This window comes from Peromyscus leucopus, chromosome 7 (assembly GCF_004664715.2).
Source record: "Peromyscus leucopus breed LL Stock chromosome 7, UCI_PerLeu_2.1, whole genome shotgun sequence".
Taxonomy (NCBI): domain Eukaryota; kingdom Metazoa; phylum Chordata; class Mammalia; order Rodentia; family Cricetidae; genus Peromyscus; species Peromyscus leucopus.
The window spans coordinates 41,340,916-41,355,351 of record NC_051069.1 but is presented as its reverse complement, the minus strand read 5'-3'; the positions used below and the strand labels follow the sequence as shown (position 1 = coordinate 41,355,351).

The 14,436-nt window shown below is 45.8% G+C and overlaps 1 protein-coding gene across 3 annotated transcripts in view; it reads left to right on the top strand.

The window, feature by feature from the left end:
• Positions 1–432: 432 nt before the first annotated feature.
• Positions 433–14,436, top strand: part of Prdm10 (PR/SET domain 10) — a 104,687-nt gene continuing 90,683 nt past the window's right edge. Inside the window, exon 1 of one of the 3 annotated variants that reach the window (XM_028858974.2) lies at positions 433–864. The gene's annotated coding sequence lies outside the window, so the exon portion shown is untranslated. The remainder of the gene's footprint in view (positions 865–14,436) is intronic. The other 2 variants (XM_028858972.2, XM_028858973.2) reach the window with 2 other exon arrangements.

Here is a 14,436-nt window from a genome sequence, read left to right as displayed (position 1 = left end):
CTCACCCTGATTGCTTCTCGAAAAACACTCTTCGAAAATGGTAAAGGGTTGAAAAGAGAGGTGTAGTGTAGGCGCTCTAGGGGACAGCAGGGGCTGATGGCAGAGTCCCCTTGCTCCGGAAGGCTGATAGGCCCGGGGGAGGGGTCGGGGGGAGTGCAGTCTGTTTAACCGGTTTCTGTGGTCCCGGAAAGGCGTGCCCTAGTCATACAGAGCCCCCGGGCACACGAGGTTCCCTGCAAGTCCGCGCTGGGGGCCACACCTCCAGAGCTTCCCAGGACCCAAGGTGGGGGGGATAGGTGGGCTGGGAGCCAGGGTGCGCATTGGTTCTTGCACGGTGGACACTCAGGCACATTGGACCCTGTCCCTCCACTTGCCCGCCAGGGTTCTCGGATGGGCCTTGACCCTGAATGCATAGAGTGGGGCTTTCTGATTGGCTTAGAGTACAAACGCAGGCGAGCAGCGCCAGATTCCCGCTCTTCTATTGGGTTTTACATGAACAGCAGAGCACGAAATAAAGAGGCCTTCTGTCATTGGGCCATTGTGTGAATCTCCTTTTGCCTTCTCTGCCGACTGAATTAACGTCCCAGGATTTTCGTCATGACTCTTAAATCTGGGCTTGTCAGTTCGGCCCAGCGTTCCAGGTCTCTAGGCACAGCATGGGACTTTCAGAGTTTAGCCAATCACATAGCGTTGAGATCAGGTTGCCAGGCAGATTATGCTAATAAGACCCCGCCTTTTATGCTGCTCCCACTCTGCGGCGGGAAGAACCACCTGGAGGCGGCGGGGGGGGTTTGATTTCCATCACCCCTAGGGAGAGAGGATCCGGGACCCGCTGATCTTCCAGCTCCCCTCACCCCACGTCGTGTAAGTACCGAAAGGATTAAGGGAACCGGATAAACCAGGGTCCGGAGTATCCCATCGCCTGGGAGAGTGTTTCGTCTTTGCTTAGTCCCACCCAAAATGGCGCCCAGCTCTTTCTGCGTCTCAGCGCCCGGCCGGGGCCAACCGACCGCGGACCCGGGTGGGGGGGGACCTGATGGTAGTGGTGGGGGGGAGCAATCCCGGCGGCACCGCCCGATGGTACAGTCCAGCCGGGGCTGGGACGAGGCACCTCGCTCGGGGTGGGGGGTCAAACCATCTGCACCTTCTACGCGAAAAGGGGCGAGGCCCCTCCGGGAAGCCGCCCGGGCCCCGCGTCCGTCCAGCGCGGGCTTCGGCGCCGCCCGCCCCGTCTCCCCGGCGCGCAGCTTGCCCCGCGCCCCCGAGCGGCTCGCATGCCCCGCCGGCCGTGCGCTCCTCTCCTCCCCTCCCGCGTTGGTTGGGCCGGGACGGCGGTTGGGCTGCCTGCGCGCCGGGCGGCGGTTGGGCGGGCGGGTGTCCGCCGGCCGGGACCCGTGCGGGGGGTGGCGGCGCGCGTGGCCGTGGGCTCCGGTGCGGGGTTCCCGGCCCGCGTTTCCCTGCCGCCCCGCCCGCGAAGGTGTGGGGAAGGCCCCGGCGGGTCGGTCTGCAAACGCGGTGGCGGGCTGGGTAGGGCGGAGGCCGAGGACCTGCAGAGCTGGCGAGGCCGGGCTCCCCTTGAGCTAATGCTAAAACAAGGGAAGTCTGGAGCCAGGTTACGTAGGTCCCGGGTAAAATGGAATCGCTGCGGTGTGCGTTCCCGGCGCACGAAGGCTGCTGAAATTGGGTGCCATTTCTTTTAGCCGTGTTAGGTGGATTAGTTGGACTTCAACCCATTTTCAACCAGTATATACGTACACTTAAGTTAGTGGGTAGAGACGTGGCTTTGTGGTGTCATTGATGAGATTCATCCAGCTAAATCCCATGCCCTGAATCTTTACACGGGTTAAAGCTTGCCTGTACCTCTCCCACCAGTCTTGTGCTTAAGGCCAGTTGTATCTACCTTTCATTAAAAACAAAGTCGCTCGTGACTAACCTCGCTTTCTGTCGTGTTCGCGCCACTGCCGCAGGGTCTTTGTGGGCCCGAGGGTGTAAGTGCAGCATTACATTGTATTCTTTTGTGCCCATCCACTCCACGGTTGCCACTCCAGGACCTTCTGCGCTCATGAACTGTACTTATTTGTTGCTCCAGAATTGAGAAAACATAAAAATCAGGATTCGTTGGGGGCAAAGCAACATACAATATTTGCTCAGTCTGGTATATTTAGTAAATTTACTGGTATATTTAGTAAATTTAGCTTACATTTTACACATGGAGGCGAAATTGACACAGAGTGAACTATTTTCACGGGAACGATTCCTTGCCATTTAGTAGGTTTACATTTTTATTTTGGATCAAGATTTTTTTTTTTTCACCATGACTCAGTTAATCCATTAGCACCCACTTTTTGAAGTAGTTACCTTTTTCTAGAGTTTTTTTTTTTTCAGATTAAGTTTTTTTTTAACTAGTGAGTTTTAATGATTTTTTAAAATGATTTCTTTTTACTAATGGCCCACCAAAAGTAATTTGCCCATTGCATTGCAGGTCTGAACGTCAGGTGAGAATGTCAAAAGTAAGGCAAGGCCCCTAAGTGATTTTACTTAGTGATTATGGAGTGTCAATCCAGTGTAACCTCAGTTGATTGGCACTGGCCAATTTCTTCTTGCCTGTTTTTTTTTCTTCTAGTTTTAACAATCACATAATCATCATAGAAACAGCATAAGAAGTAAGAACCCCTAAAGTAGGACTAGAGGAAATTCTTACTAATATATCGGTGTGTTAAAAGTATGAATGTGCACAAAATATTTGTGTGAGCACGTTGTGTAGCTTAGTATCTGTTTTAAGTGTAGATGGGTGCCTAAATACTTCATGGTGATTTGCCACATGAAGTCCACTGAACTGAAAGAGTAATTTTCTTATTCATTTTACTTAAAATGTTATTATTTTAAGACATGAAGTGCTGGCTGGCTTGGAACTTGCTATGTAGACTAGATTTTCCTGGAACTCAGAGAGCTGCTTGTCTGTGCTGGGATTAAAGGAGATTAAAGTTGAGCACTGATACTCCAAGCTTTGTTTTATTCTTTTGAGGCAAGGTCTCAGTGTGCAGTTTCAGCTGGTTTGAACTCTATACATCAGTGGTTCTCAACCTGGGGGTTGAATGACTCTTTCACAGATCATTGGAAAACATAGATATTTACATTACGATTCCTAACAGTGGCAAAATTACAGTTATGAAGTAGCAATGAAAATAATTTTATGGTTGGGGGGGGTCACAACATGAGGAACTGTATGAAAAGGTTGCAGCATTAGGAAGGTTGAGAACCACTGCTTGTAGATAGACCCTGGCTGGCCTGGCTCAAAGGCCTGCCTGCTTCCTCTCCTGGGCTTAGTTAAATGTGTATGCCAGCACAACTAGCTGGTTTTCCTTTTTTATTTGTTTTCTGAGACAGGGTTTCTCTGTGTAGCCCTGGCTGTCCCGGAACTTGCTCTGTAGACCAGGCTGGTCTCAAACTCAGAGAAGGAGTGCACCACCACCACCCAGCACTTACTTATTTGTTTCTTTCTTTATTCATTTATTTAAAGCTGTTGGGGATGGGGTACAGGTGTACTTTGTAGAGTCGGTTCTCTCCTTCCACCTTAATGTGGGTTCCTGGGAACTAACTCAGGGGACCAGGCCTTCAAGGCAAGCAGCTTTACCTGCTGTGCCATTGAAGAACCTGCTGCTCCATTTTAGGTTTAAAATCCACCTTATAGTAAAGACAAACGAGATTCATTTCTGTTTATGATTAAACCTGTATTTCTCAAGGATTGGGCTGTGCCCCACCTGTGACCTTAACTACAAATGGCTCTATACTGCCTGTTGTAGGAATGGCAGCCATGTCTGTTTCAAACAGTTGTTTATAACCATCTTGTAGCCCTCCTTTGTTTCAGAAGGATTATATGACTACTACCCTCTATCCTGCAACCATGGCCTTGTTTCAGGAGGTCCTTAGGACTAACCTGTGAGGCTTATGTTACGTTCCTGTAACCCGCCTATTTGCCCACCAAATTTCCCATTTGGAAACCTCCCACCACTGAGCTATAAGCTTTGTCTTCCTCTCATGCATTGTTGACCTCTTGAATCCCACCTCAGGGGGAAGCAGCCCACGTATGTGAATGACAAAGCTTGCTTTAATTAATTTGGCCATGATGATTTGGGTTGGTGGTCTTTCTCCTCCCATCTTTTGAGATTAACATCATTTCACTGACCCCAGGATTTGCTTTTAAAAAGTAAAACGAGCCGGGCGGTGGTGGCGCACGCCTTTAATCCCAGCACTCGGGAGGCAGAGGCAGGCGGATCTCTGTGAGTTCGAGGCCAGCCTGGTCTCCAAAGTGGTTCCAGGAAAGGCGCAAAACTACACAGAGAAACCCTGTCTCGAAAAACAAAAACAAAAACAAAAACAAAAACAAACAAACAAAAAAAAGTAAAACGAGCCTGGCGGTGGTGGCACATACCTTTAATTTTAGCACTTGTGAGGCAGAGCCAGGCAGATCTCTGTGAGTTCGAGGCCAGCCTGGTCTACAGAGTGAGTTCCAGCACAGCCAGGGCTGTTACACAGAGAAATTCTGTCTCAACAAACAAATAACCCCCCCTTCAAAAAAAAAAAAAAAGAAAAAAGAAAAAAGAAAAGAAAAGGTGTAGAGCAATAGAGGAATATACTTGATCTTTGAGCTCCACTTGTGCCTTCAGGCCAATAAACACACACTCACACATGCACACAATGAATACAATAAAGCAAAAACAACTGGAAAGGATAGGTTTCTGGACAAGTAGAGCTGACTAAGGGCGGAGAAGCACTGAGTTGTAATTTCCATTCCTCAATAAGTTTACAATTTAAGCAGTAGTAAATGCATGGTGACTGATATGATTTCATTTGGTAAAATTTATGTGGTGAAAACTAGTAAGCATCCTGTTGTAAATGTGAATGCCAACATACTTACTGCCACTTGAACATTCTAGAAATGTAGACACTCCTAGTCTAGGTATCTGCTTTCCTACATGCAGAACTTGTTTCCGTTTGTTAATCTCTGACAGATTAACAAATGGAAATTTAGCCTAGGGAGTTAAGAAATATGAAATGTTAGGGCTAGGGATATAGCTCAGTGGCAGAGTATGACTGGTGTGTGTAAGGTCCTGAGTTCAGTCCCCAGTGCATGGCACTCACCCCCACCCCCCAACATCACTGCACACACAAGCTTGGGCCAACCAAATCTTTGCAGAGTGGTTCCATTGCAATTCTCCAAGGGTCCAGGTGCAGTAGGAGCAGGAAAATGAATAGGTGCTCTTTTTGTTACTTTGGTCCATATTTTTCTGTCCTTTTTTTTTTTTTTTAATGTGTTTGGTTTTCAAGACAGGGTTTTTTCTGTGTAGCCCTGGCTGTCCTAGGCCTTGAACTCAGAGACTCACCTGCCTCTGCCTCTGCAGTGCTGGGATTAAAGGTGTTGGCCACCACAGACCAGCTCCCTTCTCTGTTTATGTGGTTTAGTTGAGTCCCTGTGTAAGTGGTGGAAGAGTATTTGGTCCCTCTCCTTTTGAAATGTCGTTATAACACCAACTGAAGGCTCCTTTGGAATCCTCTGAGCTGGTGCAAGTCCAGTTCATTTCCTGTAGCTTCTGTAAGTTTACACCATGCTGTTGGTTCGGAAACATAATCCCCCTCCCTGCTTTCTGAGATCATTTGCTGTCTTCCTGGTGCTCATGCCTGGGTAACCAAAAGTCTGTTCAGGTTGTTGTAGGCAGTGACTGGAAGTTGCTTCCTTTTTAAGCTTATTTTTTGTGTGTATACAGATGTTTGCCTACCACATGCATACCTGGTGTCCCTAGAGGCCAGAAGTGGGTGTGGTATCCCCTGGAACTGGAGTTCCAGATGGTTGTAAGTCTCTGTGTAGGTTCTGGGACCCCAAACCAGGTTTCCTGCAAGAGCAGCAAGTGCTCCTTAACCCAGAGCATCTCTCCAGCTCCTGGAGGCAGCTTCTTTTTGGATAACTTTGAAACAGTTTAGTGAATTTAGTGGGAGGAGTGTGTGAGGAACTGGTTAGGGAAGAAGGAAGTTATGGTTAATCTCATAATGACAGCAAGACTAGTTAAAATGTGCTGGAAACAGTTGTTACAAAACCAATACTGTATAGGGCTTTGAGTCCAAACAAGGGTTGCCAGAAGGTTCCAGGCAATCTGATGAAATAGCTGGTTACTGTTGGCTATTTTTAAAGTTTAACTCATTTGCTTTGAGTTAGAGTGGGGGTGGGGGTGGGGGTGGAAGAGATGCCTCAGCTGGTACAGGCGCTGGGTGCCAAACCTCGTGGCCTGAGCTCGGTCCCCAAGACCCACGTGGTGGAAGGAGAGAACGCACTTCCCCAGGCTGGGCTCTGGTCACCATTGGCCCACCAGAGCATGCACGCACTCCCAATAAACAAGTAAAAGGATAACACATCTGTAAAAACTAGAGGATTGAAGCTCCCTGCTGTCTTTCAGCCTCAGGGCCTCTGATGCTGTGATTTAAGCAGCCTTTCCCCTTAGCTGAGCCTTGTACAGTGGCCTATGTAGCTTGCGGCTGCTAAACTTCTGAAGTGTGACACGTGTGCAACGTGCTAGTGTGAACTGTACACACCCGTTTTTGAGATTTTAGCATGAAAAAAATAATACTTTAAATGTTGAGAGGACAATATGTGGGCTAGGTAGTTAAATAACATAATTAATTTCACCTGTGTCTGCTGTTAAACGGCGTGACTCCTGGAAACTTTAAATTATGTAGCTCCTGTATTTTTATTGAACAGCTTAGCCTAAACCTGACGGGGCGAGGTGTTCTGAAGCAGCAATAATATAATGTGCTTATTATCTTTAGGCTCTTCTAGTGTCAACTATTCATGCTAATTTGTAGGTGTGTTTAGTTTTTCTAGTGGTTATGATAGCGCTCACAAACCCACAGGTATTCCTTTGAAGAGTGTCTTAGTTTCAGAACCACTCCGAACCACTCCCTCCCTCACAGTTGTCGTAAATGTTACTGAATTAATGTGTATTCAGTTCATTGTTTGAACTTGATAATAAAATGGGGTCTGTTTTGTCTGTCTTTGCAGTATTATGTACACATGTGCATGCTCATGTGTGTGCCTCCTGTGTGTGGAAGCTAGAGGCACACATAGGCTATCTTCTTCTATTACTCTCCACCATAGAGTTTTTTTAGTTTTCATTTAGCTGGAAGATGGTGGCACACGCCTTTAATCCCAGCGTTTAGGAGGCAGAGGCAGGTGGATCTCTGTGAGTTTGATGCCAGCTTGATTAAAAAGTGAGTTCCAGGCTGGGCGGTGGTGGCGCACGCCTTTAATCCCAGCACTCGGGAGGCAGAGGCAGGCGGATCTCTGTGAGTTCGAGGCCAGCCTGGGCTACCAAGTGAGTTCTAGGAAAGGTGCAAAGCTACACAGAGAAACCCTGTCTCGAAAAACCAAAAAAAAAAAAAAAAAAAAAAAAAAAAAAAAAAAAAAGAAATCCTGTTTTGAAAAACCAAAAAAAGGAAACCTGCCAGGTGGTGGTGGCACACGCCTTTAATCCCAGCATTTGGGAGCAGAGGCAGGTGGTATTTCTGTGAGTTCGAGGCCAGCCTGGTCTACAAAGCGAGTTCCAGAGCCCTGTCTCAAAAAAAAAAAAAAAAAGTTATTTATTTTATTTTATGTGTATGAGTGTTTTGCCTGAATGTATGTATCTGAACCATGGGTATGCCTGCTGTTAGTGGAGGTCAGAAGAGGGTGTCTGATCCCTGGGACTGAAATTACAGACAGTTGTGAGTCATTTTGTGGGTGTTGGGAACTGCACCCAGTACCTCTGCAAGAACAGCAAGTGCTCTTAACCACTTGCTTACTTAACCACTTGCTACACTGTACCTTTCAGCCTCTTAAAATCTAGTCATTGGGATAAAACTTCCAGCTCAGTGCAAACTTGATTTCTTTTGTCCTGTAACTAAAATTTGTAGTTAAGCGATGAGCCATCGCTTCGACACCCCCTTATCCCTTCTTCGATGTTTTCTGAACATTGATGTGGGGGTGGGAGATGTAGAGGGAGAGAGAGAGTGTGTATGTTGAAGATGTCCCATTTATGACTTTGCATTCAACAATTACTTATTCTCAGCACTTCAACCAGTTATGAATCTCTGTGGTAATCACCTGCTGCAAAAAGAAGCTATTCTGAGCAAGGCTGCTAGCTGTACTTGTCTATGGGCATAAATATAAATATTTAGAAAGCAATTTGATGGATATATTATATCCATTTAGCAAAACAGCACTATAGTAGTTTCCTCACTAGGGCCTATGATCTCTCTTGCCACAGGCTTTTCACCAGGTTTACAGTAACTGGTAGGAAATCTTTCCCGTTGAGCATGTCTCAAATCCAAGCACAACACAGTTGGTTATTCCCATAATAGTTATACCACTGTTGCACCTGTGGATACATCTTGCCTGGCAGGTTGGTAGTGTAGTGTGCAGAACCTACAGTTGACTAAGGCTGTTGATGCCCTTTTTCCCCTGGTGGCCTACACTGTACCTTTCAGCCTCTTGAAAGCTAGTCATTGGGATAAAACTTCCAGCTCAGTGCAAACTTGATTTCTTTTGTCCTGTAACTAAAATTTGTAGTATATTTGACTAGCTCTTTTTTTTTGTTTGTTTTGTTTTTGTTTTTTGAGATAGGGTTTCTCTGTGTAGCCCTGGTTGTCCTGGAACTCTCTGTGTAGACCAGGATGGCCTCAAACTCAGAGATCTGCCTGTCTCTGCCTCCCAAATGCTGAGATTAATGGCATGCCCCCAAATGTTTGACTAGCTTTTAGAAAAATGTGTCTTGAGTGTTTTGCCTGCACATATGTACAGCAATGTCTTTGGAGGCCAGAAGAGGATGTTAGGTCTCCTGGAACTGGGGTTAGGGATGGTTGTGAGCCACCATGTGGGTGCTGGGAACCAGACTCTGGTCCTCTGCAGGATCAGTAAGCCCTCTTAACTGCTGAGCTGTTGCTTCATTCCCTTTGACCAACTTTTTAAACTTTTTATTTAATTCTTTGTTTTGTTTTGTTTCAAGACAGGGTTTCTCTGTGTGGTCCTGGCTGTCCTAGATCTCACTCTGTAGACCAGGCTGGCCTCGAACTCACAGAGATCTGCCTGGCTCTGCCTCCCGGGTGCTGGGATTAAAGGCGTGTGCCACCACAGCCCGGCTTTATTTAATTCTTAATGTGTGCTGGGTGAGTGGTGGTGCACGTTTTTAATCCCAGCACTCAGGAGACAGGTGGTGGATCTCTGTGAATTCAAGGCCAGCCTAGTCTACAAGTGAATTCCAAGCCAACCAGCACTACATAGTTAGACACTGTTTCAAAAACAAAAAGAGCCAAGTGGCAGGGGCGCACACCTTTAATCCCAGCCCTTGGGAGACAGAGGCAGGTGGATCTCTGTGAGTTCGAGGCCAGCCTGGTCTGTAGAGTGAATGAATTTCAGGACAGCCAGAGCTGTTACACAGAGAAACCCCATCCCGAAAAACAAAAACAAAAAAGCAAAACCCCAAAACACAACAACAAAAACCAACCAACCAAAACAAACTCCCCAAAACTTTAACACATGACATCAATAGAACAGTGTTCAATTAAAAATAAGTGACAGCTTTAGAGAATTATACAAGCGTGAGGAGGCAGCCGACTGACATAAGAACTCTGCATTCTCAGTCCTAGGCAATGCAGTGTATGTTAGTGAGTTTCAATCTTGTCATCATTTATTCATCTCTTTGTCTCTGGAAGTGGATGAATTGAAAATTATTCTGGATTTCTATGGTGTGTGTGTGTGTGTGTGTGTGTGTGTGTATGATGCTGGGGATGGAACCCAGGCTAAGAAAAGTGCTCTTCCACTAGCCACACCCCTAACCCTCCAGCTCCTAGATTTTATTTTTCAATACTTTTTAAACTAAAATGTAGTTATAACTCCTCTTTCTTGAATTGATAGTCTCTTTGATAATGTGTGTGTGTGTGCGTGTGTGCAAATATATAATCTAAACAGCTTCCTGAGTCTCTTTTTTGATTGTGTGTGTATGGTTTTAGGGCTGACCACTTTGTTTTGGTTAGCTAATTAGGAGGCTTATACTGGGGAGACGGTAATTCTTCCTCTCTCAGCAGTCATTAGTTGCCTGTAGATCTTTGTCTAGGGGTGTGACCTGGTTGAGATTTTCCTTTTTCACATTAACATGCCAGCCAGCCGTAGTGGCACACCTTGAATCCCAGTACACGGGAGGCAGAGGCAGGCAGATCTCTGTGAGTTTGAGGCCAGTCTGGTGAGTTCCAGGACTGTCAGAGCTATATAGAGAGATCTTGTCTCAAAACAAAACAGAACAAAAGCACAGTAATAGGTCTGTTGATAGAGTTGTTGTTCTGGTCTTGTTTATGCAGCCATTTCTAGGAGTGAGTGTTTCACAGCAGACTTCCTGAAATTCTGGCTCCTACAGTCTTTCCTCCCTCTCTTCCATGATGTTTATGAGCCATGGATGCAGGAGCTATGATGCCGATTTATCTGCTGGGGCCAGGATCTCCATGATTCCTTGATCTCTGTCTGCATTGTATCCAGTCGTGGTTTTCTGTAATGGTCTGCATTTGCTATAGAGAGAAGCTTTGATGAGGATATAGGATAGGGTTTAGAATGTAGTTAGGGATTGTGCTGCTCTAGCAAAGTAACAATAGTGGATTTTTTTTAAGATCCATGATTCACTAACCCTGGGTAGTTGGCTAGGTATCCAGTACCAGGCTTGATTTCTCTTCTGTTGAGTGGGCCTTGAGTCCAGTTAGACAGTTACCACCACCATGTGGGTGCTGTTGTATTTTTAAAAAGGCAGGAAGGAGTCACACTGCCTCCCCGGGAGTTTATTGAGGGGAGGGGAGAGAAGGGGCAGAGACCGCTCACTAGGGATGAGAGCAAAGGAAGAGAAAGAGAGAAGGGAGGTGGGCAAGGCCCGCCTTTTGTAAGGAAACATAGCGAATAGGCACAGGGGTGCTCTTAGTGACTGCAGCTGAGGTCTATCCTGTCAGGACCCTGAGGGCGGGCCAGTACAGATGCCTGAACGCTAACAGGTGCCACTTACTGCACCTGTCATTTCGTTAGGAGACTTTTAATTTAGCTCCCCACCCCCACCCCCGTCTTTCTTGGTGTTTTGAGACTGAGTTTCTCTGTGTAGCCCTGACCTCGAACTCAGAGATCCGCCTGCCTCTGTCTCCTAAGTGCTGGGATTAAAGGCGAGTGCCACCACCACTTGGTCATCTTTCTTTCTTACACACACAAAAATATTTTTTCATACCCCCACCTCGAGGTCCATGGTTTTCAACAGTTATACACTGTAGCAGATACATATGAATATTGGTGGTGCTGGTGATCAAATGCAGGTCTAACACAGGGCAGGCTAGACTTCTATTGCTGGTCTGCAGTTCTACCCCTGCAGATAACATTAAATTCAGCAAACCGTGTGTAAGATTTTGTAGAAAAAAAAAAAAAAAAAAAAAAAAAAAACACCTAAAGACTTTCTGGAGTGACTTTGAGTAACATGGTGTTAATACCCTGAAAACATTTATGTGCTTAGTGTAGGCCCAGCAGAAATGTAGAATTAGACAAGTTGCTTCTAAGAAAGAGCAGACTACTCTTGAAAGAGAATTGGGAACTTCTCTGCTAGAGACCAAGAAGTAATACTTAAAACAATGTAATACTGCTTTTGACAAAATTAATAATGATATATCAGTTGAACACCATAAGCAGTCCAGAAATAGGCTCATACATATTCAAACACCCAGGAAGCAGGTGAAGAGCAAAATGAAAAAGCTTTTGGAAGTTAATGGAGGAGAGTATATGCGTGGCCTCTGCATAGAGAAGAAAGTCTTGAGCAAGGCGCTGCCTGTGCTAATGGATTGACAGGCAGCATCTTCAACAGAACGTGGAAAGTGAGAAACCCTCATGGCTAAGATACATTTATCTCTATCTCTATCTCTCTGTCTATATCTGCTCAACCTTGTGAACCTTGTGAGTAACTAAGGAAACATAAACTAAATCCACAATGATATATATATTCCCGTACACCCAAGTTGAAGTAGGCAACTCCAAATTGTAAGGATGCTGACAGTAGTGATCTTCATACAACACTGGTAAAAGTGTGTTTTTGGCACAACTACTTTGGAAAGCAGCATTATTAAGAAAGTATAAAATAGAGTTAGGTACCAGTGGAATTTGCAATCCCAGTGCCAAGGAGGCCAAGAAAGGAGGATCTGTGACGCTCACTGCTGGTGAGATCCAGGCCTGTGAGAGAACTTGTCTTAGGAAACATCAGAAAGGTGGACAGTGCCTGAGAAGTGACACCTGAGGTTGTCCTCTGATGTCCACTCACAAGTGCACACTCTGGTCTACACTCTTAAGTACACACACACACACACACACACACACACACACACACACACACACACACCCTGTTTCCTTCTTTCTCCAACGGGAACTCTTCACTATAGCTTTGAAGTTACTTAGTTCGCTGGCTTTTGAGCAATTTGCTCAATTAAAGCTCTTTGTGGGTTGAGGAAATTACAGCCTGCTCTACTTCCCTTGAGATGCAGTCTAGCCTTGTGATTTCATCATCTGGTGGAAACCGGGAGACAGCAGCAAATGCAAACGCTGCTGGGGCCTGGCGGCCTTGCCAAGGGTGAAAGCTGTTGCTGCAGAGGAGAAGAGGTCCCGCGCTGTGGTCATGGGTCTGGAGTTAAGCCCCACGTAGTGTTTTGACTTTGGACAAGCAGCCGTTCTTGGTTGTGGTGAGGACTTTTTTGAAAGCTGATATTTAAAGGGCATTTCACAGTGCCTGGCACCTGCAAGATGTTCGGTAATGGCAGCCACTCTGTTATTACTGTCCCACTCCTTGTTTACTTGGGTAACATTGAATTTCCACAGTCTGCATTTTGAGCCAGTGGAACTGTGATTATGCTGATTTTTAAAATGAAGAGCTGCATCTGTCAAGGGTTCTCAATTTTGTGATCTCATTGAACTCCTGTAGTGCATATATAAATGAGTCCAACATATAGGCTCCACCTGAACAAAAGGCACAGCACACATGTGGAGGTCATCGGACTGCTGAGTTGGTGTTCTTCAACTATGTGGGCCCTTGGAATCAGCCTCGGGTCCTCAAGTTTGCTGCCAAGTGCTTTTGAGTCATTTCAGTGGCCCTGAGCTGATTTCTAAATGCCTCTTGATGCAGGGGAAAAAATGTGAATTAGCTAGGAAGTGGTGGCTCATGCCTTTAGTCCCAGCACTTGGGAGGCAGAAGCAGGGGAATCTCTGTGAGTTCAAGGCAGCCTAGAACACACAGCAAATACAAGACCAAGGCTACTAGTGAGACCCTGTCTTAAAAAACAACAGCCAGGCGGTGGTGGCGCACGCCTTTAATCCCAGCACTCGGGAGGCAGAGGCAGGCGATCTCTGTGAGTTCGAGGCCAGCCTGGGCTACCAAGTGAGTCCCAGGAAAGGCGCAAAGCTACACAGAGAAACCCTGTCTCGAAAAACCAAAAAAAAAAAAAAAAAAAAAAAAACCACCAACAACAACAACAAAAAAAAACAAACAACAACAATAAGAAAAACCTCATCACATCATTTAGAAATTCTATCATTTTGAAGTTAAACATCTTGTAAATGGATCAGGAAAGAGAAAACTCATGCCTATAGTAAAGAGATACTTATTTCCGAGTCAGTTGTTTAATAATGAAGTAAGACTTTTCTGGATAAGTCAGTTTTATGATCTAATAACCTGTGGTAGCCACAGTTTAAATTTAACAGAACTAACAGACAGTTGCACTACACACTATATACTGTCATTGTATACATCATATCGCCTTTTATGTCAACAATGACATTGTGAGCTGGGAAAGACAAGGTATTATTTCAGTTGTCCAGATAAGGAAACCTTGCTTGCTTTCAAGTCTGTTATTTTCCCACTACTGCCTTCTGAGAAAGTACTTTAAGAAATGTCCTGGTGACAGCCAGGGGTTGCAAGTGCACTCCTGTTAGGCCAGACCTCTGGAGGCTGAGGCAGGATGCTCTGCAGTTCCAGGACAGTTGAGCTGCAAAATGACACCATTTAAGAGTGTGAGTGGGTCCTGGCTTGCATATCTGAATACCAGACCAGAGATTGCTGACCTACCATAGGAGTTTTATTAAGAAGGAAGAGATGGAAGTTTATTAGAGACCTTAATTATATGCTGGTGAGAAGGAGGTTTTCTATGAGTGCATTGTGTGTGGATGTGTGTGTGCATGCATGTGAGGGTCAGAGGTGAACATTATGTGTTTCTCATTTTGCACCTTATTTTTTGAGTCAGGGTCTCTTGCTGATCCTGGAGGGAACTAGCCAACAAGTTCCCTTGATCCTGTCTGTCTGCCTCCCCAGTGCTAGGATTACAGGCGTGTGTGTGTGTGTGTGTGTGTGTGTGTGT